Below are 27,061 nucleotides of genomic sequence, written 5' to 3'. Positions count from 1 at the left end.
CCCCAGCCCTGGGTTAGACTATGATGTTCAATCCAATGGACTACCTGTAATGCTTGTCCATCAGTACAAACATTTAAGCTAGACATTACAAATCAACAATGATTTAAGTTGAAAAGGAGCAGGAAGGTGGGTGGATCACCTTTAGGAAATGTCATGGTTCTTCCCCTGACCCCAAGCTTCTTTTTGAAAACAAGACTAATATTTTTAATACTAGTTACTGTTCCTCTAGTGATAGATGGTCACCAAATAATACTACCGCTGCTGAATAATTGAAATTGAGGACCACCCAAAGTAAAATGGAGAAGTGCATGGTGGACATGCAAGATGCAATACGTTATAAATAAGAAACTGTACAAGAAAAGTGGTGGAAAAAGTATTATTAGGAAATTGTATGACCGGAAAAAAAAGATGGGTTAGTCATGTTGTGGAAATGAGGAATACTGAATGGATAATCCACTCATTCCATTGTCCTCCACATAATAATAATGGTAACAGCTATCATAGTTAGCATTTACGTAACTCTTTAAGGTTTGCAAAGATTTTACATATTTAATCTCCTTTGATCTTCACAACAACCCTGTGAGATAGGTTCTATTATTATCCCTATTTTTTAGATGAAGAAACTGAAGCTGGAAGGCTAAAAAATTTGTCCAAGGCCATCGAGCTGATAAATATCTGAGGGAAGATTTGAACTTAGGTCTTCCAAGTCTAACACTCCAGCCACTATACCGCCCAACTGCCAAATGAACCAATGCCAGGAGAATCTATTTGATGGTCTCTCGTGATGAATTTATGGGAGGGCGTGGATGACAGTCATAAAGATGAACAGATCTGGAGTAGTTAGGATCTGCAAAATGGGAAGAAACACTCACTTCAATCAGATCACATCAAAATATGTGACAAACTGCAGAAGCTGCTTTTCTGAACAAAGTCCAGATATCAGTTTGCTTTCAAATAAAGGAATGAATAAGCTTACGTCTATCTACAGTTTTTTAAAAGCTCAGTGTTAGTTTCACTTGCATGACCAACATAGACTGATTTCTATCAGCACCATAAAGTTTTCAGAGAGAGAAGCAGTTAGGCAATTACATGAGAAAGGAAATCCCCCCCCCCCCATTTTTCTATAGTGAATGGTCAACCTGGTGGCTTTCTTGAGATAATATATGTAAAGCATTTTTGCAGACTTTAGAGTGATATATAAATGCAAGCTATAATAATGTTAATGATAATAATTATTATTAGAATATCTAGCGAAAGAAAGAGACAACAGCCAGCTTTTCCCATTCTCTACATGCCTGCTGTATTAGGAAATCACTATAAAAAGCACTTTGGAACTAATTGCAAATGGTAGTAGGTGGTACAGTGGATAGAGCCCCAGACCTAGAGTCTGGAAGATTCTTCATCATGAATTCAAATCCAGCTTCAGTCACTTACTACCTGTGTGACCCTGGGCAAGTCACTTAACCCTGTTTGCTTCAGTTCCTCATCTGTAAAATGAGCTAGAGAAGGAAATGATAAACCACTCTAGTATCTTTGCCAAGAAAACCCCAAATGGCGTCACAGAGTCAGACACGACTGAACCACAACAGACAAGACCACTCTATCAGGGGAAACACAAGGCAAACTTATAATTGGCAAAAGCCTCTGAAGCACAGCCCAATTTGTTTGCTGATTCTGAGCTCCTGATCTCTCTTCCTAAGAGATACTGGTTCTCAGTGCCAGTGTGTAGGTGGCATTTGGACACAATAGAGTATCAGGTGTCAGAATCAGGAACCAGGCTATACAGATAACCTAGTCAGGCAACCACTCACAGTCAGGGTAATCAAATAGCACACAGAGATGGGGTATGCAAATCAAGAAGGACATGAAAAATAGTCAGAATGTGGGGAATCAGCACGAGGCAACAGGGCAAAGGCCTTGAAGTAGGTAAGTTGGGGTCTTCGGGAAAGAATATGAGCCAGGTAGAAAGATGAGCAAAGGCTACGTAAGGACATGGGTAGGGGCCTCTAGTGTTCAAATCAGATCCAAAGGAATAGGCAAGGAATAATAATAGCTGTCACTTACATAATGCTTTCAGATATGCAAAGTGTGGTACATTTATTTGATCCTTACTGTAAGCCTGCAAGATAGGTGCCATTATTCTCATTTTAGTTAAGGAAACTGAGGCTCAGAGAGGTTCCATGACTGGTCCAGGGTTGCACAGCTAGTAAATGTCTGAGGCAAGATTTGAACTCACACCTTCCTAAGTCCCACTTCTACCCACTGTGATGCTTGACTGCCTCTGTGTGATGAAAGAACATCAGACTGGGAATTAAGAGACTTGGATTCTGGTTTCAGTTCTGCTGCTAATCAGTTATGTGACCTGAGGCAAGCACAGTGGAAAGAGTGCTAGATCTGGAGACAAAGGCACGGAGCTTGTATCCCAGATCTGTCCTATGCTACCTATATGATCTTAAGAAAATCACATCTCTGGACCTCAGTTTCCTTTTCAATAAAATGAGTTGGGGAGGACAGGCTATCCCTGAGGTCTTTTCCAGCTTTTATGTCTGAAGATTCTAGGATCTCTGATCTTATGTTTCCTTATCTGTAAAATAAAGGGGGATCAGGTCACCTGCAAGGTCCCTTCCAGTTCCAAATCCATCATTCTGTAATCTCTGGGTCTCAGTTTCCTCTTCTGTAAAATGAGACTTTAGTCTCATTTAGTGAATTGGGAGTGGATATGATAGTCCAAAGAGTTCATGCTAAATATTATAAAATGATGTCTTGATCAGTAAGTATTTGCAGAATATTAGGAGTAGCATATTACATTATCCTAGGGATAAAAAGTTGGGAACCATTGGACTGGCGGATCTTGAAGCCTCCTTCTAGCTCTCAATCTGTGGTTTTCAAAGCATGGTCTGGAGGCTTCTTGACAGTCCTCAAGAGCTTTTGAGAGGATTCCACAAGGTCAAAATAATTTTCAAAATAATACTAAGATGTTTTTATTTATAAGACAGTAAATATCAATAGATATCATTCATATAAACAAAACCTTTTTAGGCCTTGATAATTTTTAAGAATGTTAAAGGTCCTAACACCAAGAAGTTTGTGAACTATTTGTTTTAGATCAATGATCTGAGACTCTCTGAAACTTGGTTTCCTCTCCTATGATATGAGATGGTTAAACTAGGTGATGTCTAAAGTCTCATTCTACTGGGGATATAACTTGTAAATAAATGAGTGAATAGAAAATGCTTTGAAGAGGGAGAGGACAATAATAAACAGAGGAATGAGGAAGAGTTTCTTATAGGAGATGGTGTCTGAACTGAGCCTGGAAGGAGGAAAATAACCTAAGGGATAGAGGAGAGGGAATATAGTTCAGACATGGAATTTAGATATCCACTATCCACCAACATCAAGATAATAACTGAACCATAGTAGCTGGGAAGGGGGGAGTGGATAAGAAGAGAGGAAGAAAAGAAGAGAAGAAAAAGAAGAAGAGAGAGAAGACAAGAGGAGAGAAAAGAGAAGAGAGAAAAGGAGGAGAGAAAGAGTAAGGAGAGAGAGAAGGGAGACAGGAGAAGATAGAAAAAAAGAAAAACAAATAAGAGAAGAGAGAGGAAGAAGGAGGAAGAGGAGGAAACTGGAAAGAGCCTTGGTGTGGAGAGAGGGGAGCTGAGCTATAGATGAAAGGAGGAAGGGGAGCCTGAGATGGAAGAGTTGGAAAAGTAGGATGAGAATCAGGAGAGAGCAGTGTCACTGAAGCTAATGAATGAGTGTATCCAGGAGGAGGGGGTGCTTGAGAGTCCAGAGCAGCCAAAGGGTCAAGAAAGGAGACTGAGCAAAGGCCATCACTGAAGCCTGATATCCATTAATCCAAATCTGGTTTCCTTTGAGCTTGAGGCTAATTGCTTGACCCAACACAAGAACAGACAAAACAAATGAAAAATGGCCATAAGAGCCACTTTAGTCACCAAAATTTCTCTTTGGCCATTGTCTCTATCCTAGTTCATGTTCAACTTGAAACCATAACAACTTGTGAATAGCTATTTAAGAGACAGGGAGAGTCTCTCAGGGGACCAACCATACTGTGTCAGTGGAATGGACAGAAGCTGCAAACAAGCAATTGTAGGCTTGATATAAGGACAAACTTTTCCCAAATGGAATGGACTTCCTTGACAAGGAGTGAGCTCCCTTCACTGGAGGTCATCAAGCAAAGGCTGGACAAATATTTGATGGATATGTCATAGGGGAGATTCTTGTTCAGGTATGGCTTGGACTAGATGACCACTGGGGTCCCTTCCAAATCTGAGATTCTGTGATAAATCTTGGACACTAAGAGTGATCTCAATTTCCTCCTCTGGGAAATCAAAAGGTTGAAACTTTGGACCTCCAAAGTCCCTTCTAATTCTGACCTCCTATGTTCCAACATGCCTGCCCATTTGACACTCGATCCTCACACAGGGACTGGTTGCTTTCTTCCTTGGTTTCAATCACCCTTCCTACTGGGGACAGATATGGGCTGACAGGTGTGTGCTTTCTACCAGGGGGAAAGAGGTGTCGTCTGTATCCAGTGATTCCTGCACAAGGAAAAGTCACAGTCTTGGGGGAAGAGGGAGAGTCCCCAAAGTTCCATACAGCTCAGTGCCATTGAACTGGAATATTATCCATGCTGTCTAACACTTTGGAAGACTTATTATGTTATCCAGAGTTGCCCATAGCCTTCCTCTAACCTCCCCCCCCCCCCAATTTCCATGCACACTCAACCCACACTCCCACTTCCGCTGCTGAGACATTGTTTGTGCTTAGATAGCTGAGAAGGACAGTGTTTTTAAACTTGAGTCTTGGCAGAGGCGTATTCATTTGGGAGCAGGGCGGTTGCCAGGTTCCCTGGAATTTGAATTTGAAGTAATGAAATTATAACGACTTTAAAAATAGCATGCTGTGTGCTGGGTTGGCTATGTTTGTTTTCTTAACTTCCCTGAGATTCGCCATGGTCCCCTGCTCCAAAGAGTGTTGCCAGAAGTCCTGAGGTTTAGACTTTTGCCCTTTCGGATCTCCCAGTGTCAGTGGGCTTGCATGTTGGATGTTCATCCCTAGTACCCACAAGAGCTCTCCACATCTGGGCCTTGCTGCAAACTTTTCATGAAGCAAACCTTTCTTCCTTGCTAATGGCTAACTTTGCTATAGCACTCTATGCTTTACTTTGCAGGGCTCATCTGATTTGGTGGTAAGAATGGTACCTAGCAGGAGGCAGTTGGTGTACTGGACCTGGAGTCAGGAAGTTGTTATCATTCAGTTATTTTGTGACCCCATTTGGGGTTTTCTTGGCAAAGAGACTGTAGTGGTTTGCCATTTCTATCTCCAGCTCATTTTATACATGAGGAACTGAGGCAAAAAGAATTAAGTGACTTGCCTAGGGTCACACAGCTAGTGAGTATCTGAGGCTGAAACTTAACTCAGGAAGAGTCTTCTTTATCCCAGGGTCAAGATTCTATCCACTGTGCTACTTAGACCTGGGTTTGAATCCTGTCCCCAGATACTTATGAACTGTGTGACCATAGGCAAGTCATATAACTTCTCTGAGTTTCTGTTTTCTCATCTGTAAAATGGAAATCATGATAGAACTTACCTCACAGGGTGACTGTAACTGTCAAATGATTTAATAGGTTTAAAGTGCTTTTTTTTTTGAGACAATCTCCAATTTGATTTTTGGTTTATTTTTAATCTTAATGGTGACCATTGATGCTCCTCACAGATCTACCCTTTACCCCTCAAGCGGCACTGGAGCTCTGGTCAGAGGGGCCCTTTGTACTTCACCAGAAGCCAGCACCCAGAGGCTTGCTTGCCCATTGTAGGCACTCCATAAATGACTGATGAGCAAATTCATGAAAACGAATTAATGAATTCCCAGACTTTGCTCCTTTTCTTGCCAAGAAGGGTTTCAGATTTAGAAAGAAAAGCTTCAGATCTAGAAAACCACAGAAGCAGGAAGGAGGCAGGGAAAAAAGAGAGTCCCTACCGAGGCTCTGCTTTTAATAATAATAATAACTAAATTTACATAGTGCTTTGTGGTTTACAATGCACTTTACAAATATTATTTCATTTTATCTTCACAATAACCCTGAGAAGCAGGTGCTATTATTATCCCTATCTTATAGACAAAGAAACTGAGGAAGGCAGAGGTTGCGATCACACAGCCAGTTAGTGTACGAGGCCAAATTTGAACTCAGGTCTTCCTGATTCCAGATCCAGGGTTCTATCCATTGTGCCACTTGGCTAAAAATGCCAGCTATTATTATTTCTGTAGTACTCTGCACTTTACTGAGTGCTTTCCTCACAAACACACTGTAAGGTCTATGCACATATTATAACCCCTGTTTTTCCTAGTGAGGAAACTGAGGCTCAGAGGACTTGCCCAGGAACCAGGGCTTTTTGTTTCAAATCCCATTTTCTTACTCTCCCACATGGCCCCTGATCACCTTCTCTGGCATCAGGGCAAGCAAACAGATTTTTTCCCAGCAGGTATAATCACACTCCAAACTTTCTCTCATCCAATTCAATTCAACAAACATTTCTTAAATTTCTCCTATTGTCAAGTCATTGTGTTGGGTGCCCAGGATACGTACACTGCCCCCTCCCCTAATCATCCACCCTCTCATACCCACACACAAACACATTCTTTACCCTCAAAGAACTTGGATTCTATGTGAGAAATACAATATATACACAAGATCATTTGAGGTGGGACAGAGCCCTAACTGTGATCAGAGAAGAATGAGGGGGCAGCTCACAGAGTGAACTGAGCCTAGAAAGAAGAAATATGTTCCGAGGGGTTGGTTTGAGGGGTGAATACTTTGAGTCATAGGGGGACTGACTGAAAAACACACAGATATGGGAGATAAAATTCAGGTTTTGGGAAAAATGAATAGCTTGAGTTGTCTGGAATAATATAATCAGAAAGATGGAGAATTTGTCAATTGACTACATTTAAAGAGTTATAGTTCGATGTCAATGTGGGTAGGAAGTCTCCAGAGGAGAACCTGAAGGATCTGTGCTTGACCCTAGACTGTTTGACGTTTTTATTAATGATCTGGGTAAAGGCATAGAGGACATGTCCATCAAATTTTCAGGTGACACAAAGCTTGGAAGGATGGCTGACAATCAGGAGTTAAGAGGTTCTTGATAGGCTAGAGCACTGCCTTGAGTCTGATTAGATGAAATAATAGGTAAAGTCTCAATCTTGAGTACAACAAAATCAACTTCACAAGTATAAGATGAGGGAGGTTGGCAATGGTTCTAGAAAAATTGGGGGTTTTTAGTAGACTATCAGCTCAACTTATGCCAACAGGGTGATGTGGCAGCCAATCAACTTGGGCTTTATTAAAGGAAACAAAGCTTCGAGGAAAAGAGGAGTGAGCATCCCATTATATTCTACCCTTATCAGACCTCATCTGGAGTGTTGTGTTCAGTTCTGGACACTATGCTCTGAAAAATACATTGATAAACTGAAGTGCCCAGAGAAGGGTCACCAGGATGGTAAAGGGTTTCGGGTTTTTGACATATGAGGGTCAGTTGAAAGAGATGGGTGTGTTGTATTGAGATAAAAGAAAACTCACGCAAAGGAGACATGATGGCTGCCTTCAAGTATTTGAAAGTCTGTTACGTGGAAGAGGGATTAGATGCATTTTATTTGTTCATAGAAGGCAGAACTAGGAGCAGAGAATATACATTGAAAAGAGACCAATTTAGATCTGATATCAAGAGGGGAAACTTCTTTTTGTAAAAAAATAGAATCTTTTTCAGTTACATATAAAGAGAATCTTTAACACTCATTAAAAATTTTTTTTGAGTTCTGATTTTTTTCCCTTCCCTCCCCTCCCCCTCCCTGAGACAGTAAGCAATTTTATATAGGCTATATATGTGCAGCCATGTAAAGCATATTTCCATATTAGTCATGTTGTGAGAGAGAAAAAATAGACCAAAAGAAAAAAATAAAGTGAAAATAGTATACTTTGATCTGCATTCAGACTCCTTAGTTCTTTCTCTGGATGTGGACAGCATTTTCCATCATGAGTCCTTTGGAATTATCTTGGATCCTTGTATTGTTGAGAAGAACTAAGTCCATCATAACTGATCATCACACGATGTTGCTGTTCCTGCGTACAATATTTTCCTGGTTCTGCTCACTTCACTTTGCATCACTTCATGCCAGTAAGAAAAAGCTTAATAATTAGAGCTATACAAAAGTGGAATGGACTGCCTTGAGCGATAGTGCTTGGAGGTCTTCAAGCAGAGACTGAATGAGTATTTGTTGGATATATTATAGTTAATGTTCCTTTTATGTTGTGAGTTGGACTGGATGGCCTCTGAGAACCCCTTCAAATTCTCCAATTCTGTGATTCTGTGAAGATAGATTGTTGTTGAGTCATTTTTCAGTCATGTCTGACTCTCCATGATCCCATTTGGGGTATTCTTTGCAAAGGTACTAGAGCAGTTTGCCATTTCCTTCTCTAGCTCATTTTACAGATGAAGAAACTGAGGCAAATAGAGGTAAGTGACTTGCCCAGGGCGACAAGCTAGTAAGTGTTTGAGGCTGTATTTGAACTTATGAAGATGGGGTTTCCTTACTCCAGGTCCCACGCTTTGTCCACTATGTCACCTAACTGCCCCATGTGAAGACAAATATATAAAATAAGTCCAAAAAGTAAGTGGTAGCCTGTTTGTAGAGCATCTTAAAAGCCAGATTGATGAGTTTATATTTTATTGCAGAGACAGTTGGGAGCCACTGAAGGTTTTAAAGCAGAGGAACGTCAAGATGATATGATCATACATGTAGATGTGGAAACCCTTCTTTATCTTGCCACATTCTCTTACTTTGCTCCGGTGTCTGGTAAAGATATGGACCTTGTCAAGTGGCCAGCCCTCCCTTTCAGTTCAGTTCTATAGATATTATGTGGTTGCTACATCCAAGGAATTGTACTACCTTTAGAAATTACAAAAACGATAGTCAAACAGTTCCTTCTTTCAAGGACCTTTTAACATGGTCCAGTCCCATCTTCTCTGCAAGCTTGTGTCTTTTGAGCAGTCTTTTTTTCTCTCACTTTTAGTTTCTCCTTTTCTACTAGTTCCTACCTTGTCTCCTATTCAAATTCCCAGATCTCTCTCCCCCTCACCACCCCCTATCCTTAAAAAGCAAACAAACAAAACAAGCCTCATTTGATGCTGCCATCCCTTCAAGGTATTGTCCTATAACACTTCTCACTTTTGCAGCCAAACTCCAAGAAAGGGTTGTCTATTCTGGTAGATACCACTTCCTTATCTCCTAGCCTCTTCTCAGTCCCTTGCAATCTGGCTTCTATCCCTACTACTTGACTAAAATAGCTCTCTCCAACATTATCACTGATCTATTTACTATTTTGTCAAGTGGCCTTTTCTCAGTTCTTATTCTACTTGACTTTTCTGTAGCTTTGGCAATGGGGGCAACCCTCTCCTCCTGGACATTCTCTTCCTTGTTCTCTCTTGGTTCTGCTTTGACTCTCATCAGATGTGGAGGAGAGATTACTCTTGTATTGTTTGTCCTTAGAAGCATAACCAAGAGCAGTGAGTGGACATTGAAAAGTTCTGGGCACCATGGTTTGAAAAAGACCAACTAGATTGAAGGGTCTGGGTAACCAGGATGATGAAGGGCCTTGGGTCCATGACATGTGAGGATCAGTTGAAGGAAATGGGTGTGTTTAGTTGAGAGAAAGGAAGATTTGTGTTAGGGATTTGTGTTACGACTACCTTCAAGTATTGAAGACACATGTGTACATGTGTGTTTATGTGCATGTGCACGCACGCACGCACACACACACACACACACACACGCACACACACCCTCAGAAAGATGTGCTGGAGTCAGTTCCAACCAGGTCAAGAGAGTCAGTTGTTAAATATTCGGTGAGAACACCAATACCACAGATCTGCCCTTTAAATGTATTATTTTGGTAACTATATAGAGGTTGAATTAGAAAAAGGAGAGGTTATTGGTCTTACTGAATGGGTTATGAATACCTGAACTAGGGTCCTGATCAAGAGAGCAGAGAAAAGGGGATGGATATGAGAAATGTGGTGGCAGAACAGACAGAACTTAGGATGATAATAATGATGATGATTTTATAAGTCACTTGAAACCTAACCTATATTCCTGCCTGGCCAATTGACTGTATTATCAAGAGTTGCTTTATAAAATAAAATTATAAGATTTTATTTGGCTGATTTTATGCCTTTCAAGCTTTGCGTGGTGGGTTCATACTGATACAAAGCAGGGTCCTGTAGGGGGGCTCTGTGATATTTCTGCTAGTAAGTGCTCCCTCAGGCTCACTTATGCTAACATCTCTAATGTCAAACCAGCATCAATGACTGGTGTTGTCAGATAATTAAAACATGGTTGCATATGATAGCTGCTTGAAGAGAAGCCATCCAAAATAAAATTTAAAATAAGATACAATTTTTGTTTGTTTCTTTGTTTATTTCATGTATCAAAGAAGGCAGCTGTGTGGTACAGTGAATAAAACATGGGATTTGCAGTTAGGGAGACCTGAGTTCAAATCCTACTTCAGACATACACTAATTGTGTGACCTTGGGTAAATCACTTAACATCTCTGTGTCTCAATATCTTTATCTGTCAAATAATAGCACCTTCCTCACAGGAATATTTTGAAGATCAAATGAGTTAGTGTGTATAAAGTGCTTTGCAAACCTTAACGTGTTATATAAGTCCTAGCGATTAGCTATCAAAGGAGCATAGATTTAGAACTGAAAGAGATATTAGAGGTTATCTAATCCAAACCCATCTTTATTGAAAATATGATTTAACAGAAAGAATATTGGAATTGGGCTCACAGCACCATTTTATGAATCATGGTTCTTTACAATTGTTATCTGTGTGACTCAAAACATGTCATTTTAATTCTGTAAGCCTCACTTTCTCATTTGTAAAATGAAGGTATTGAACTAGATGACCTTTAGGGTCCCTTTCAAATCCAAGGTGATGGTGTGTTGACATGAAAGATGAAGAATTTGAGAGTTGGTAAAGGACTCTTTCAAGGTCACAAAGTTACAAAGTTTGAGCTACAAAATAACTGAGTGAGCATTCAAACTCTGGTCCTGGGACTCTACCTCTATGGCTCCATCCATGCATTCTAAATAAAATCCAGACTCCTCAGTCAGGCATTCAATGTATGTCACCACCTGGCCCCACCTGAGAAGTTTCACCTTCTCTCCTCCTGCTTCCTAATTTAAATGTCTCTCATCCTGGCAAGGGCAATTCCCTCACTATCCTCTGGTCATGGCACTTGGATTCACACCCATGGCCCTTTGCACAGATTCAGCAGTTAAGAAATGACTGCTTTTTCTTAGCTCGCTCCTCTGCCTACTTTGCTCTCCTCATTCTGCTTTTCCCAATTCTACCCATATTTCAAGGTCTAGTTCAAATCCTACCCCCTATACATGCTCCATGAAGCTTTTCCCAGTTACTCTAGTGGTGATGTCTTCCTTTTCTGAACCCATTTATTCATGTATATTTCTATGTATATATACATGTGTATGTATATGCACACAACACATATGCTATGTGTACATATGCACACATGCATATACAACATACATGAATATGCACACACAAACACTCACCAGGGCAACTAGCTCTCCAGAAAAAAAATCAGTAATCGTAATCTTCATTACCATTTTCTACATTACAATCTATTCTAGACAAACAACAAAGCAATAAATCAAGCCTTGATTATTAGCATTTGCCAGTTTCCAAAGTATAAAGCTCACACTGTAAATTTAACAATCGGCTCTCATGAGCTGATAATAGTTGGCTTCAGTATACTTCTGTAAACATATATATATATATGTGAGTGTGTATATTTACACACACACACACACACACACACACACACACACACACACACACAGAATAGGTCCTGTCCCTGCCTCTCTCCTTCCAGGTCTCTGTCTCTCTCTGTGTCTCTTTCTCTCTCACTCTCTTTTTCTCTCTCTATACATGCATACATACATACATACATGCATACACATACAGGTATATATTTGTATATTTATGTAACTTTAGTAAGTAGGGAATCAGATTGGAGGGTGCCTTATATATTAGGTTAAAGAGTTTGTACTTTATTCAATACACAATAGGGAGCCATGGAAGATATACAGACAAGTGTGACATGATCAGAGTGGTCCTTTAGGATCATTAATCTTAACCCAGTGGGATGATAGACTGAAAGAGAAAGAGGCAGGAAGCAAAGAGATCATTTAGGAGACCGAAGCACTCAGAGCCAAGACATGACATTTGAGTACCCTAGGTGAGGTTTATAAACTGTGCCCTTCCCCATGTAAAACTGTCCATTGTAGATTTTGGGCCTTCATAGTGACACATCAAATCTAAATATTAATTTTGAAAGTCCTATATTTTATTGAAAATAAAGCACATTAAAGAACTTTTACAAAAACTATTATTTTTTAACGTTCCTCCTTATCCTCTGTCCCTCCCCCACCATATGCTGTACCACAAGAGGCTGCTCACCCTGGCCCCCCCTGCCCCACTGTTTTTTAGCAGTGTTTAGCACTGTTTTTGATTGCAGTGAGGTATTAAGGACCTCAATTAAAGTAGGAGCAGCAGCAGTGGAAAGAACAAGGCAATGGAATAGATTAGGCAGGTGACATACAGAAGCAAATGAACCAAGCAACATAGCATTCAATGAACACAAAGACATCAGCTATTGGGATCAAGATTCGTTATTTAATTTAAAAAATAAAAACAAAAAACTGGGAAAGCCACACAGCAATTTGGCTGAAATTAGGTTTAAATAAACATCTCACATCTTGTGCCAAGATAAGCTCCAAATGAATGCATGACCACTTAGATGTACATAAAAAAATCACATCATAAACAAGTTAAAGAAATAAGGAAGAAATTACCTTTCAGATCCATGGATAGGGGAAGAGCTCATGATCAAACAAGGAACAGAGAAGATCACAGAAGATAAAAATGGATGATTTTAAGAAAAATTTTTAAAAAAGCTTTTGTACAAACAAATCAAATATAGTTAGGATTGGAAGAGATACAGTTAACTGGGGAGGAGAATCTATCTAGCAAGTTTTTCTCATAAAGGTCTCATTTTCAAGTTACTAAAAGATTTGATTCCAATTGGAATCAAATCCATTTCTCGATTAATAAATAGTGTAAGGATATGGATAGATAGTTCTCAGAAGAAACATAAACTATGTATAGACATATGAAAAAATGCTCAAAATCTTTAAAAATCAGACACATGCAATAAAAGTAATTCTAAGGTTCTACCTCACAGCCATCTGATTGGCAAAAGTATAAATTGAGAAATATTGGGGGGGGTTGTTGGAAAACAGGCTATCCATGCACTGTTAATAGAGCTGCAAATGGATCCAGCCATTCTGGAAAGCAGTTTGGAACTATGCACAAAAACATTACTAAACAATTCATTACTAAACAATTCAAACAATTCATTACTACACAATTCTTGGCAGAGCCAAGATGGTGAAGCACAGGATAGAACCTAACTGAACTTTCTCAACATTTCTCTCCAAACAACTTTAAAACATCTCAAACCAAAGTTCAGAGCGGCAGAGACAACGAAAGGTTAGAGGAAGACATTTTTCCAGCCTAAGACAAGTTAGGAAGTCCACAGTCCTGTAACACCAGGATAGGCACAGGCCCAGAGCCTGGCAGAAGCATCAGCAGTGGACCTTGGAGGTGGCCATGACAGCAGCAGCAACTGCAGCTCTTAGAGCTGTCCAGAGACAGTAAGGGGGTTGGGCAACTGGTCAGAAAGGAATTACTGGAAACCCTTTGCTAGCACTGGGTGTAGCTGGCACTGATAGGCAACTCTATTGCCATACACAGTTCTGGGTTGCAGTTCTAGGATGGATAGAAGTACTTGTGATTGGTTATAAGGAAGCAGGGGCACTGGTCACAGTTCCAGGAGCAAGGGGAGAACTGGTACTTGCAGTTGCAGGGAAACAGGGGCTCTTCCTAGGTGAAGACCAGAGGGCATACCAGGAGAGCAGTGACCACATGTCTCCCTGGATAACACCACCCTGAAATCATCAAACATTTGCAGATCCCCTAGAACTGACTCTAAAAACAAAAGCACAAAAAAATCTAAAGCAAGGCACAGTGCCTCCCCAGCCCCAGGTGAGTAGAGCCTAACTTTAAAATAAAATTCAGTCAAGAAATAGGCTGGGAAAATTAGAAAACAACAACAAAAAAAGAACTTTACCATAAAACACTACTATGGTGGCAGGGAAGACCAAGACATAAGCTTAGAAGAAGAAAACAATGTGAAAACAACTTCAAGCATGCTAATTGGGCCCACAGCAAGGAAGATTTTCTAAAAGAATTAAAGAAAGAGAGGAGTGGTAAGAGTGGAAAACAAATAAGAGTGATGCGAGAAAATTGTGAAAGGATAATGAACAGCTTGGTAAAAAAGGCACAAGAAAAATACTGAAGAAAATATTACCTTAAAAAAACCTAATGATAGAAGAGTCACACAAATTCACTGAAGAAAAAACTTCTTAAAAAGCAGAATTGGTCAAATGGAAAAGGAAGTACAAAAACTCACTGAAAAAAATAATTCCTTAAAAATTAGAATTATATAAGTGGAAGCTAACAACTCCATGAAATTTCAAGAAATAATCAAATAAAGTCAAAAGAATGAAAAATAGAAGAGAATGTGAAATATCTCATTGGAAAAACAACTGACCTGGAAAACTGATCAAGGATAGATTAATTTAAGAATAACTGAACTACCTGAAAGCCATGATCAAAAAAGAGCTTTAGACATCATATTTCAAGACATTATCAAGGAAAATTGACCAAAAAGTCTTAGATCCAAAGGGTGAAATAGAAATCAAAAGAATTTACCAATCACCTTCTGAAAGAGATCCAAAATGAAAGCACACAGGAATACTATAGCCAAATTCCAGTGCTCTTGGGTCAAGAAGAAAATATTGTAAGCAGTCAGAAAGTAACAATTTAAATATAGTGGAGGCACAATCAAAATAACACAAGATTTAGTAGTTTGCATGTAAAGAGGTAGAGAGTTTGTAATATGGAATGTAGTATTCCAGAAGGCAAATGAGTTAGGATTACAACCAAGAGTAACCTACCCAGTAAAACAGTTCTTTAGGGGAAAATATGGATATTTAATGAAACAGAGGACTTCCTACCATGCCTGATGAAAATACCAGGGCTGAATAGAAAATTTGACATTCAAACACAAGACTCAAGAGAAGCATAAAAAGGTAAACACGAAAGAGCAATCATAAGGGACTCAAAGGAATTAAACTATTTACACTCCTATATGGGAAGATATTTATGACTCCTAAAACATTATTATTGCAGCAGTTGGATGGAATCTGCTTAGACAGAGAGTATAGGGGTGAGTTGATTATACTGGGATAATCTCCACAAAAATAATGTAGGGGTGAGAAAGAGGGGTGCACTGAGAGAAGGGGGATGGGAGAGGTACAAGAGGGAAATTTTTCTTATATAATAGAAGTGAACAAGGAAGAGCTTTTATATTGAGGAGGAAAATGGGGGTGGTAGTGGTAAGTAGTACTTAAATCTTACTTCCATCAGAATGGATTCAGAGAGGGAAGAAAACATATACATACTCAGGTACAGAAATCTATCTTACCCAACAAGGAGGCAGTTGGGGAAGGGGATAAGAGATAAGGGTGGGGGGAATTATAAAGGAGAGGGTGGTTTGAAGAAGGCAGTGTTCAGAAGCAAGACAGATTTTTGAGGAAGGACAGGATAAAAGGAAAGAGAAAAGAGGACAGAAAAATGGGATAGAGGGAAATCCACAGTTAATGACTGTAACTGTGAATGTGAATAGGATGAGCTAGTCCATAGAATGCAGGAAGATAGAATGAATAGGAAGCCAGAATCCAACAATATTTTTGCATACAAGAGACACATTTGGGATAGAAGGACACACAGAGAGTTAAAATGAAGGTTTGGAGAAGAGCCTATTATGCTTCAGCCAAAGTGAAGGGGACAGGACTAGCAATCATGATCTCAGACAAAGCAAGAGCAAAATCAAACTCAACTGAAAGAGATGAGGGAAAGTACATTTTGCTAAAAGGTACTGTAGAGGATGAAGTAATATAAAAATTTTTACAGCAAGTATCTGTAATAAAGGTCTTCTTTCATATGCATGTATACACATATATGGATGGATGGATGTATATGGAACTGAGTCAAATTTATATAAATAAGAGCCATTCCCCAATTTATAGTTAAAGGCAGTTTTCAGAAGAAATCAAAGCTAGGTATAGTGATATTAAAAAATGTTAAAATTGTTATTGACTTAGAGATATGCAAATTAAAACAACTCCAGATTACCACCTTACACATATCATAAGTGACAAATGCTGGAGGGGAGGAAGGAAAATTGATACGCTAATGAACTGTTAGTGGAGTAGTGAACTGGTCCAGCTGTTCTGGGGAACAATTTGGAACTATGCCCAAAGGGATATAAAACTGTGCATACCCTTTGATCCAACAATATCAACTACTAGTTCTGTACCCCCAAAGAGATCAAAGAAAAAGAAAAAGAATATATATAGCAACTCTTTTTGTGGTAGCAAAGAATTAAAAACCAAGAGAATGTTCATCAGTTGAGGAATGACTGAACAGGTTGCGACATAATGATTGTGATGGAATAATATTGTGCTTTAGGAAATAATGAGGAGGATGGTTTCACAGGGGAAAAACATGGCAAGACCTATATGAACTGATGCAAAGTGAAATGAAAACTGAGATATCATTGTGCCAATATTGTAATGATCAACTGAGAAAGACTTGGCTACTCTGGTACAATGATCCAAGACAATTCCAAAAGACTCATGATACAAAATGCTATCCATCTCCAGAGAGAGACCCGATGAACTCTGAGTGCAAACTGAAGTATAATTTTCTCACTTTATTTCTTTTTTCCTTTTTTTTTTTTTTTGCTAATGTGGAAATGTTTTGCATGATTTCACATGTATAACTGATATCATATCATTTGCCTTTTCAGTGGGTGAGGGAGAGGTGGGATGGGGAGAGAGTGGAACTCAAAATTTAAAAAGAAAAGAATATTAATTAATTTAATATTAAAGAATATTAAAAAAGAAATTAAAGATAAATAAATATCTTTTAAAAAATAGTTCATGCTTCTTGATTCAGCTATACCACTGCTAGGTCTATATCCTAAGAGCATCAAAGAACAGAAAAAGATCTTATATGTACAAAAATATTAATAGCAACTCCTTTGTGATGGCAAAAATAGAAACCAAAGGGACACCCATAGATTAGGGAATGAATAAATAAATTGTGGTATGTGAATGTAATAGACACTATTGTGCTGAAAGAAATGAGGTAAAGGATAGTTTGAGAGATAGATGGAAAGATTTGTATGAACTGATAGAAAACCAGATGAACAGTTTATGCTTTAATATTTATACTGCGAAAATGAACAATCCTGAATGACTAAAGAACGCTGATTACCTTCAATAATCAACCATAATTTCCAAGGACTGATTCAAAAAGCTGTTCAGTATCATGACAGAGAGATGATGAATTAATATGCCAAATAACAAGTGCATTTTTGGATGTGACAAATATGGGAATTTATTTTCCTTGAATGTGCTTATATCATACAGAGGCTTTTCTTTCCTTCCTTCCTTCCTTCCTTCCTTCCTTCCTTCCTTCCTTCCTTCCTTCCTTCCTTCCTTCCTTCCTTCCTTCCTTCCTTCCTTCCTTCCTCCCATTTTCTTCTGTGAGTAAGTGGAGGTGGGAGGGGAAAAATGAATACTTGATCACTGAAAAAAATAACTTTTTTGAAAGAAAGAGACACAATTTGAGAGAGGCTTCCCAAAAAAAGAGTCAGGGACTGATTGCATGTGCTAAGGAAGAAAGAGGCAGGCATCAAAGATAACTTTAGGGTTTTGTGGTTAACTGGGAGAATAATGATACTATTAATAGAAATATAAAAAAAAATGGAAAACAATAGTATACATTTACATAACACTTTGCAATTTACAGAGTGATTTTCTTACAATGAGAGAGCTAAGTGACTTAGCCAAGGTCATAGAACTAGGAAGTATTAGAGCCTGGATATGAATTGACATGGTAAAGTGGGAAAGGAAGTTGAATTTGAAATCAGAGGGTCTGGGTTCAAATCTTTGCTCAGGGACTTCCTACTTATGTTACCCAGGCAAGTGCCGAGTGACTTAAAGCCAGTGTGGCACAGGAGAAAGTCTCTGGGCTTAACTACCTTTGACTAAGACATTGGAGTTGGACTAAATTAATTTTTCCAGCACTAAATGCTATATCTTGAGATATTCCTTTTCTATGATTGTTTTCTATGCTGACTTTCTTGGAAGGCAGTTGGAGAGGCAGTTGGATTATGGCCATGCATACCCACCCCAATTAAGTGGCTTTTGTGCTGTGTTTACATTTGGTACTTACCTTGGTGCCTCCTCCTGATTTTCAGACTCTCTCCTTATCCACTAGCTTCCTTCTCATTGCCTACAAACATGTCTAAGTCCCTACAATACTTTTTAAAAAAACCTTCACTTGTTCCTTCCATCCTCTCAAGTACTCATCCTTTCTCTCATCTCTTTCACTACCAAAGACTTTTAAAAAAGCACATGATATTTACACTTTTTCGTGTTCTTTTCATCAATACACTTCATTCTGGATTGTGGGCATCTGGGTGGTGCAGTGAATAGATCACCAGTGCAGGAGTCAGGAGGACCTGAGTTCAAATCTCACCTCAGACACTTCACATCCACTAGCTGTATGACCTTGAGCAAGTCACTTAACCCCAATTGCCTCATCCTGGGTCATCTCCAGTCAGCCTGATGAATATTTGGTCACTGGATTCAGATGGCTCTGGAGGAGAAGTGAGGCTGGTGACCTGCATAGCCCTCCCTCACTCAAAACAAAGTCAAGTGCAAGTCATGTCATTATTTCTCTGATGGCATGGTCTTCTTCAGCAATGAAGGATGAACACACATTCATTCTAGATCCCAGCCTCTTCACTGAATTGGAGATGCATTGTCCAAAGTAAACAATGATCTCTTAACTGCCAAGTTCAGTGGTCTTTTCTCACTCTTCATTCTTTTGGATCTCTCGGAGGCATTCAACAGTGTTGACCACCCCTGACTCCTAGGCATTCTCCCCTCTCTGGATTTTCTTGATGCTATTTTCCTGCCTATCTGACCACTCTATTGCTGGATATATCATCATGCATGGCCCACCTCTTAGTGTGGCCCAGGGCTTTGACTTGGTCCTTCCTGTTTCTCTCTATGCTCTCTATGATTTTATTAATTCCTATGAGTTCAATTATTCAACTAAGAAATGGTTTAGAGATCAATATGTTAACTCTAGTCTTACTCCTCAGGTAATTTGGATATCCTGTCCTACATCTCCAAATGACCTGTGAACATCCAACTAGATATCCCACTGGCAGCTCAAACCCAACATGTCCAAAACAGAGCTCATCTCCCACAAACCACAATCCTCTTCCTAATTTACATACTTCTGTTGAGGGCACTACCATCTGTTCAGTAACAAAAGTTTATAACCTTGAAATCATTCTCAATTATTCCCTCTCCTTTACCCTTCATATACCCCTCCCCACACAACATTCTGTCTTCTGTTTTCATGCATTTGCTACCTAAAACACATTTTTTGTTCATTTCTACCTTGTAGAATCAATGAGGGAAGAGACTGGAGAAACCATCCAGGATAGTCCCTCATTTTACATTTAGAGAAACTGAGGACCAGGAATTCTTATCTGAACATCTTGCCCAAGGTCTTGAAACCAGGTCCTCTAACTTAAGATCATTGTCCTTCCCAGTGTGACATACTAGTTCCTCCCTTATGTTCCTTCAGAGTTCAGCTAACTTCTTACAGGAAGACCGTCCTGACTTTCTTAATTGCTTATACCCTCTCCTGAGAAATTACTTTATATGTACTTGTATACATTTAAAATTTGATTTTCTCTCCGTGTGTATGTATATATGTTGTTTTTGTCTTTGTATGTCCAATGCCTAGGACAGAGAATGACTCATAGTACGTACTTAGCACATTCTTGCCAAAAGAATGAGTGAATAAGTTGGCAGGGATACACCCAAAGGAATGGTTTACAAAGCCCATTCATTCCGATTCAGCCTAGGTTGCATATCTGATGAAGCACTTCATCAAACTCACTCTCTCTAAAACTGTTGGACTCTGCCTTTTCCTATGCCCCAACTCTTCATCCTGAAGCCTTCTTGCAGCCCTGGCATCTGCACAGTAGGAGCACTCTCTGCCCCTCTGGCCTCTCCCTCTGCTTGGATAAGTACCTCCAGAACTTTCACTCAAGGAGGGAGCCCAGGACAACTTTGTCGCATCCCCCTTTGGGATGTATGAAAGACTTCTTCTACCATCCTCTCCCCATGCAGTTCCCATTTTTCAGCTCCTTTTCATGTGTTGTTTTCTCCAATTAGAATGTAGTTCTTTCTTTTTGCTTATATTTGTACTTCATGCTTGTTGATGAGGATGATGATGATGATGATGATGGTGATGTTGTTGATGATGATCTCTTTGAGTTAGAATCAGATGTGCCCAGAAAAGTTGAACCTTGACGATGTCGCCTTGTTTTTTAATTTTCTCAGCCTGTTACTGGTGTCCTCAGTGGTTGAGAAGCTACCCACACCCTGTTATCAGGCTTCATTTTGGAAAAGCAACATGTCTTATTTTCCCTCCTAGATTATAAATTCCTTCAGTGAAGAGATTGTGTCTTGTTCCTTGAGGGCAGGGGCATTTGTATTCCTACCTAAGAGAGTGCCTGGGACATAGTTGGTTCTTTTTTTTTTTCCCACTGTAACAAATGTTTTCATTTTACTTTTATTTGCACTTTAACATTACATTTACTCCCGTGCCATAAGCTTTTGTTTCTTTAGTTTCTTCTGGGATAGCTTTTTCTTTTGAGCAACCTCCTCTTCTGGTTTAGGAACAATCTGCTTCTTTTCAATAAGCATCATCTCAATATGGCAAGGAGAACTCATGTTTAGGTTGATTTGACCACGAACCCAGTAAGTACACTGGCACATTTTGGGAGCCTTTAACCTGGATATGCTCGATGACAAGAGAATCCACATCCAAACCCTGCAGTTCTGTGTTATTCTCTGCATTTTTGAGCATATGCAGCAAGAATTCAGCACTCTTTTTGGGCCAACGACCCTGTATTCCACCCCATTGCTGAGCCTGGGCACACCTGCCAACTTCACCATTATACCGATGGAAGGGAACACATTGTTTCTTCAATGTGACATATTTCAAATACTTGGTAGCTTTTTGGATACACAAGCCCTTTTTAGCTTGGGCTGTTTCATGGGTGTTCTTGAAGTGGACCCAGAGATTGGAACCCCTTGACTTACATGATTTTGTGGGGTTCTCTGGCTCAAGAGAGTACCTTTTCAAATGATTACCTAGGAGGGCTGAAGGGAAGATTAACATAGTTGGTTCTCAACAAATGCTTGCCTTTATATTCCTAGCACCTAGTAATAATAAAAATAACAGCTAGCGTTTACGTAGCACTTTGAAGTTTGGCAAAATGCTTTACAAATATTATCTCATTTGATCTTCACAAGCCTTGGTTGGGGTTGGGTTCATAACAACTCATTTGGGATTTTCTTGGCAAAAATAGTAGAATGGTTTGCCATGTCCTTCTCTAGTTTGTTTTGCAGATGAGAAACTGAGGAAGCTGGGTGCTTTATCCTCATTTTACAAGTGAGGAAACTGAGGCAGGCAGAAGTTAAGTGACTTGCCCAGGGTCATACAGTTATTAAGTTTTCTGAGACCAGATTTGAACTCAGGTCCAGTGCTCTATCCTAGCTTTCTTGCAGAGTGTTCAGCACAAGGGAGGCACTTAGTAAGTAGCTAAGATTGTCTTGGTATCCCCCATGGCACCAGTTACAGTTACAGTGACTGGTCCATAAATATCTGTTGAGTCTTTTTTATGTCCCATTTTTCATTTGTCCTTTTAGGTCCTCCCATGCTCCTTGTCAACCAGTATCCATTCATATTGTGAAACTCTCATAAGCCTCCAGAAAGCACCAGAAGCTCTGGAGGAGGCAGTGGGTCAATCCTGCTGCTTCATTGGGAATTCCTGCTGCCTCCACAAAACTCCCTGAACCTTTCCTCTTAGTGGCAGAGCTAATAACAATAGAGCCTTATTTTTATCTTATTTTGTCCCCTAGCTTTCCTTAATCGACTTAGGAGCTTGTTTTGCTCTTCTTTGATGGATGCATCATGTCATAGTATGTATTAGTGTTACCAGAGTTTCCTTGCAGCCTAACTAATCTGTGAGCTTTGCATCTCTCCTGGTGATGAGCACAGTGCTCTCTGTGCAGTAGCGGCCATGCTTATTGAATGAACATTGATGTCTGAGTTGGCATGAGATCGAAGACAGAATTCTGCCCAGCAAGTGCAGTGTTAACACATGCAGAATAACAGATGTAGCCATGTTTAGCAAAAGGGCTCAGGAAAGATTATTTTTAAACCTCAGTTGTGCCTGGGACTGTCCCCGAAGCTCCACCCAAAGCCTGGCCAGTGAAGGAAACCAGACATTTCTAACTCTTTTAGCAAGAATTTTCCCAACGGCTTTGGGCACAGGGCCCCCAGTTCTCTGATGCAAATCCTTTGGGGAATGGCCTTGCTCTCTTCTGCTCAGGTCTGCACAGGGCAGGCTGCTCTAGAAAAAGTAAGACACAACGAAATTCATGAAACATAAGTAGCCTAAAGGGCTCCAGATCAGCATCCACTGGGCACCGCTTAGTGACTGCAGGCTGCTTCCAGGGCTGTCTTCTCATACTGACTCCAAGGAGGGGAAAGGAAGGAGAAGGACATCTGCAGTGTCTTCCAGCTTTCTGACATCCTCTGTCACCAATTGGCTGAGTCACCAACAAACGTCAGGCCATCCAATGATGGCACAACAACCAATTAAAAACATCACTGGCTGGCCTGAGGCTGAGCAAGTGCTCAGCCAGTCCGTGACATTCCTAAAAAGGGGGAGTAATCTCCTCCGACCATGCGACTACATGCTTCAAAACGAAGAGATGGTGTGGTACAGGGACAGAGGCACAGCACTTAAGTCATAAAAACAGGGTCCGGGTCCACTTCGACTTCAGTTACCTTACTCCATGTTAACCTTTCTGAGTCTTGACTTCCTCATCTATAAAATGGAAACAATGACATTCATACTTCCTAACAATCTGCAAGGCACTCAGCAGTAAAGTATTTTGTAAATTGTCATATAAGCATGAGGTATTATTACTTTTGGACCCAAACCCCTATTGGGATGCCATTCCTGTACATGACCATGGATGATTTAGGCCACATCCCTGAAATCACAGTTCATAGTAAAGAGATTGGCCTACTGAGTCTGGCCAGCTCAGGGGCTATACCACTGGGTACATATGTTCCTTCCTCAATGCACTGAACAGAGCAAGGAGAGAGGGAGGAAGACAGTGACACAGATTGTGCTGCTGCTACTTATGAGCCCATAGGGGGGCTACAGGAATGCTCTCCTTGGTCTATTTATCATCATCTCAGCAGTTGCTTAAGCACCTATGAGTTGAAACAACCAGCCACATAAACAGGTAGAGAAAAAAGAACACTACAACATACATCAAAAAAAAAAAAATATGTGAGGAGATCTATGGATAAGGGAAGAATTTCTTATCAAATAAGAGATAGAGAACATTATGTAATGTAAAATGGATAATTTTGATTGTAATAAAATGTTTTTGCACAAATAAAACCAACACATCCAAGATTAGAAAGAAAGCCGAAAACTGGGGGAAATTTTACAAGTTTCTCTGATAAGATGATTCATCTTTCAAATATATAGAGAATTGGGTCAAATTTATAATAATATGATGTATTCCCCAATTGATAAATGGTTGTTCAAAGATACGAATAGGTAATTTTCAAATGAAGAAACCTAACCATAGGTTAGCTATCTATAGTCATGAAAAAAATGCTCTAAATCACTACTTAATAGAGAAGTGCAAATTAAAACAACTCTGAAGTATCATCTCATACCTATCAGATTGGCTAAATTGACAGAAAAGAAAAATGACAAACGTTGGACAAGATATGGGAAAATTGGGACTCTAATGCACTGTTGCTGATGAACTGATCCAGAACTGGTCACTATGGCCGAAAAGCTAGAAAAGCGATGCAACAATACTACTACTAGGTCTGCATCCTAAAGATATTGAAAAAAAGTAAATAGACCTATCTGAATAAAAATATTTATGGCAGCCCTTTTCTGAGAGCCATCCCTGGGAGGGAAGGGGGAGAAGGGAAAAAAGGAAATTTACTTGATAACCTAATTACATATTTAATAGGATTAGCAAGTTGTTCATGATAGATTTGCAGTTCTGTGTGCAATCATCTTTTTTAAAAATTATACTATGCTATGGAAATGCTTGTTTTATTCCATAAATTAAAAGTAAATTAAATTTAAAAATTAAATAAAAACCTAGAAAGACTTATATGAACTGATGCAAAGTGAAGTGAGCAGAACCAGGAGAACATTGTACTCAGAAACAGCAATATTGTACAATGATCAGCATTGAATGACTTAGCTATTCTCAGCAAAACCCAAGACAATTCCAAATGACCTATAATGAAAAATGCTACCCACTTCCAAAGAAAGAACTGATGGACTCTGCACGTAGATCTAAGCATACTATTTTTTTTATTTCCTTTACTTTTTTTAATCTGTGTTTTCTTTCATGCCCTAATGTGGAAATATGTTTTGCATGACTACATGTATATAACCTTTATCAGATTGCTTGTTTTCTCAATGATGGGGGAGGGAAGAGAAGGTGGGAGAGAATTTGGAACTCAAAATTACAGAAAATGAAGATTAAAATTATTTTTACATATAATTGAGGAAAAATAAAATATTAAAATTCAAAAATAATTGTGAGGGCATCAATGCAGTTCTCTGGGACAGAACAAATTCTCTCTGCTTCTTAGTGGATAGTACCTGCTTTGAGTATTGAATTATAGCAGAAAGAGCCCTAGCCCTGAAATCATGAGAAATGTGAGTCTAATGTCTACCATGGATACTTCCTAGGTATGTGATATCATGAGCAAGTCATGTGGCTTCCCTGAATCTCAGCTTCTTCGTCTGTAAAATGGTCAAAATAATAAAAGTAGTTCTTGACTTTGCAGGTTCATTATGGGGATCAAATGAAATTAATGACCTCTTTAAACTTTAAAGCTCTGTATAAATGCTAGTTATTATTGTTGTAGCCAAACAGTATTCTTCATCTGGTGGTCAGTCTTGTGGCCAGGACTCTCTCTAAATTTAACGGGCTAGCATTTGGGTGATAGACTCATAGGTCATCGCCAGGTCCATACTTGAAGGTTTTCCAACTTGAGAAGGCCTGCCAGATCTTGAGCTGCCCTGGCATAATCTCTAAGGGCCCAGGGTCACCTCCATGCCAGAATATTAGTAGAGGAAGGCAAAAGAGGGAGACAGAATAAAACAAAAACTTTAGAAAAACTGAGCTTCTATGAGGCCATAAAATTCAACAGAGCAGTCCTTCTTCACAATAGATGAAGCAAGTAATTTCAAAATTTACTCAAAAGAAAATAATCTCTTCTCAAGGAGCCAGAGATTTCCATGTGGAACAAAAGTGAGATTTCCATGGCATGCTCCCTTCTGAACCTATGATTCTAGGATAACTCTGCCATTGCTATGATAAGATGTGGAAAGTTTATGGTGTGGGCACATGAGAAATTTTGAGTGGGGCCAGAGATAGACAGAAGGAGTCAGCATCCCAAGACTTGAGATCTCTGATTCCTGGGTGGTGCTTTCTGAAAAGTTGGTGGAGAAGTTCACTAGGGAATGGAAACCTTTTTCAATTTCTGGCTGAGATATAGACTAGAAGGAAGCAGCTATGGGGAACTTGGTAAGGAGGCAAATTGGAAGTGAAAAAAAGGATGGTCGTGCAGCAGTGAGGACCCTGTTGAGATTCCATAGCATTACTTTGCAGCAGTCCTAGTCAACACAGTTATGTGACTCGCTCCAGTGACTCCATTCAGCAGCTCTCAAGTAGGAACAGAGGTGACCAAGTAATGAGGATTGATAGATTTTGACCACAGAAAAGAAAAGGGTGAGGAGCAGTGTCCTTTGGAAAGGTCAATGAAAAAGTCAAACTTGTTCAAAGAAGAAAAGTGTGGGCAGTGCAGGAATGACAAGTTAGAATGGGTTGTCAACCTGAAGTATGTGTATAGTTGAGGGATACAAGAAGCTTTTCAAAGAGGACCAGGGAACATTTGCTGAATAACTACATTTTCCAACTGAAATTAATCTTGTTTTATCTCATTTCTAGGTGGCAAAGTGGATAGAGTGGATAGAGTATGGAACCTGATTTCAGGAAGACCTGAATTCAAATCTGGCTTCAGACCTAACTAACTGTATAATCCTGGGCAAGCCATTTAACCTCTGTTTGCCTCAGTTTCCTCAACTGTAGAATGGAGATAATACTAGCACCCAACCCCCAGGGTTATTGTGAGGATCAAATAACTTTTGAGGGGTCAACAATTTTACTTTAATTATGTATAACAACAGAGAAAATGCAAGCAGGACCAACAGACAGAGAGTTTGCAACTATCTGACTATAGGCAATACATATATCATTACCAGAGAAAGAAGCACCAACATCTGGGTTTTCAAAGCTGGGGGCTTCTCAACAGGGCTGTCCAGAGTCTCATCTGGAGCAGGAATCTTCTTCTAAAAACTAAGTCCCCAAGCAAAATCTCACCTCAGAGTATAAATACTCTTTTCAGAGCAGGAGGGCAAGACTCTCTTGACCCAGTGCCTCATTATCAATCAGCAAAAGATGTGGGCCTCCCCTAATTAAGCCTCCCTCAATAGCCCCACCTGAGGCCTATCAATGGGTGGGGAAGATTTTTAACTCCCA

The 27,061-nt window shown here is 39.6% G+C and overlaps 1 pseudogene; it reads right to left on the bottom strand.

The window, feature by feature from the left end:
- Positions 1–20,905: 20,905 nt before the first annotated feature.
- LOC140511438 (large ribosomal subunit protein uL22-like) lies at positions 20,906–21,572 on the bottom strand (annotated as a pseudogene).
- Between the last annotated feature and the right edge of the window lie 5,489 nt (positions 21,573–27,061).

Source organism: Notamacropus eugenii, chromosome 1, assembly GCF_028372415.1.
Source record: "Notamacropus eugenii isolate mMacEug1 chromosome 1, mMacEug1.pri_v2, whole genome shotgun sequence".
Taxonomy (NCBI): Eukaryota; Metazoa; Chordata; class Mammalia; order Diprotodontia; family Macropodidae; genus Notamacropus; species Notamacropus eugenii.
This window is presented reverse-complemented; position numbering and strand designations above follow the sequence as displayed.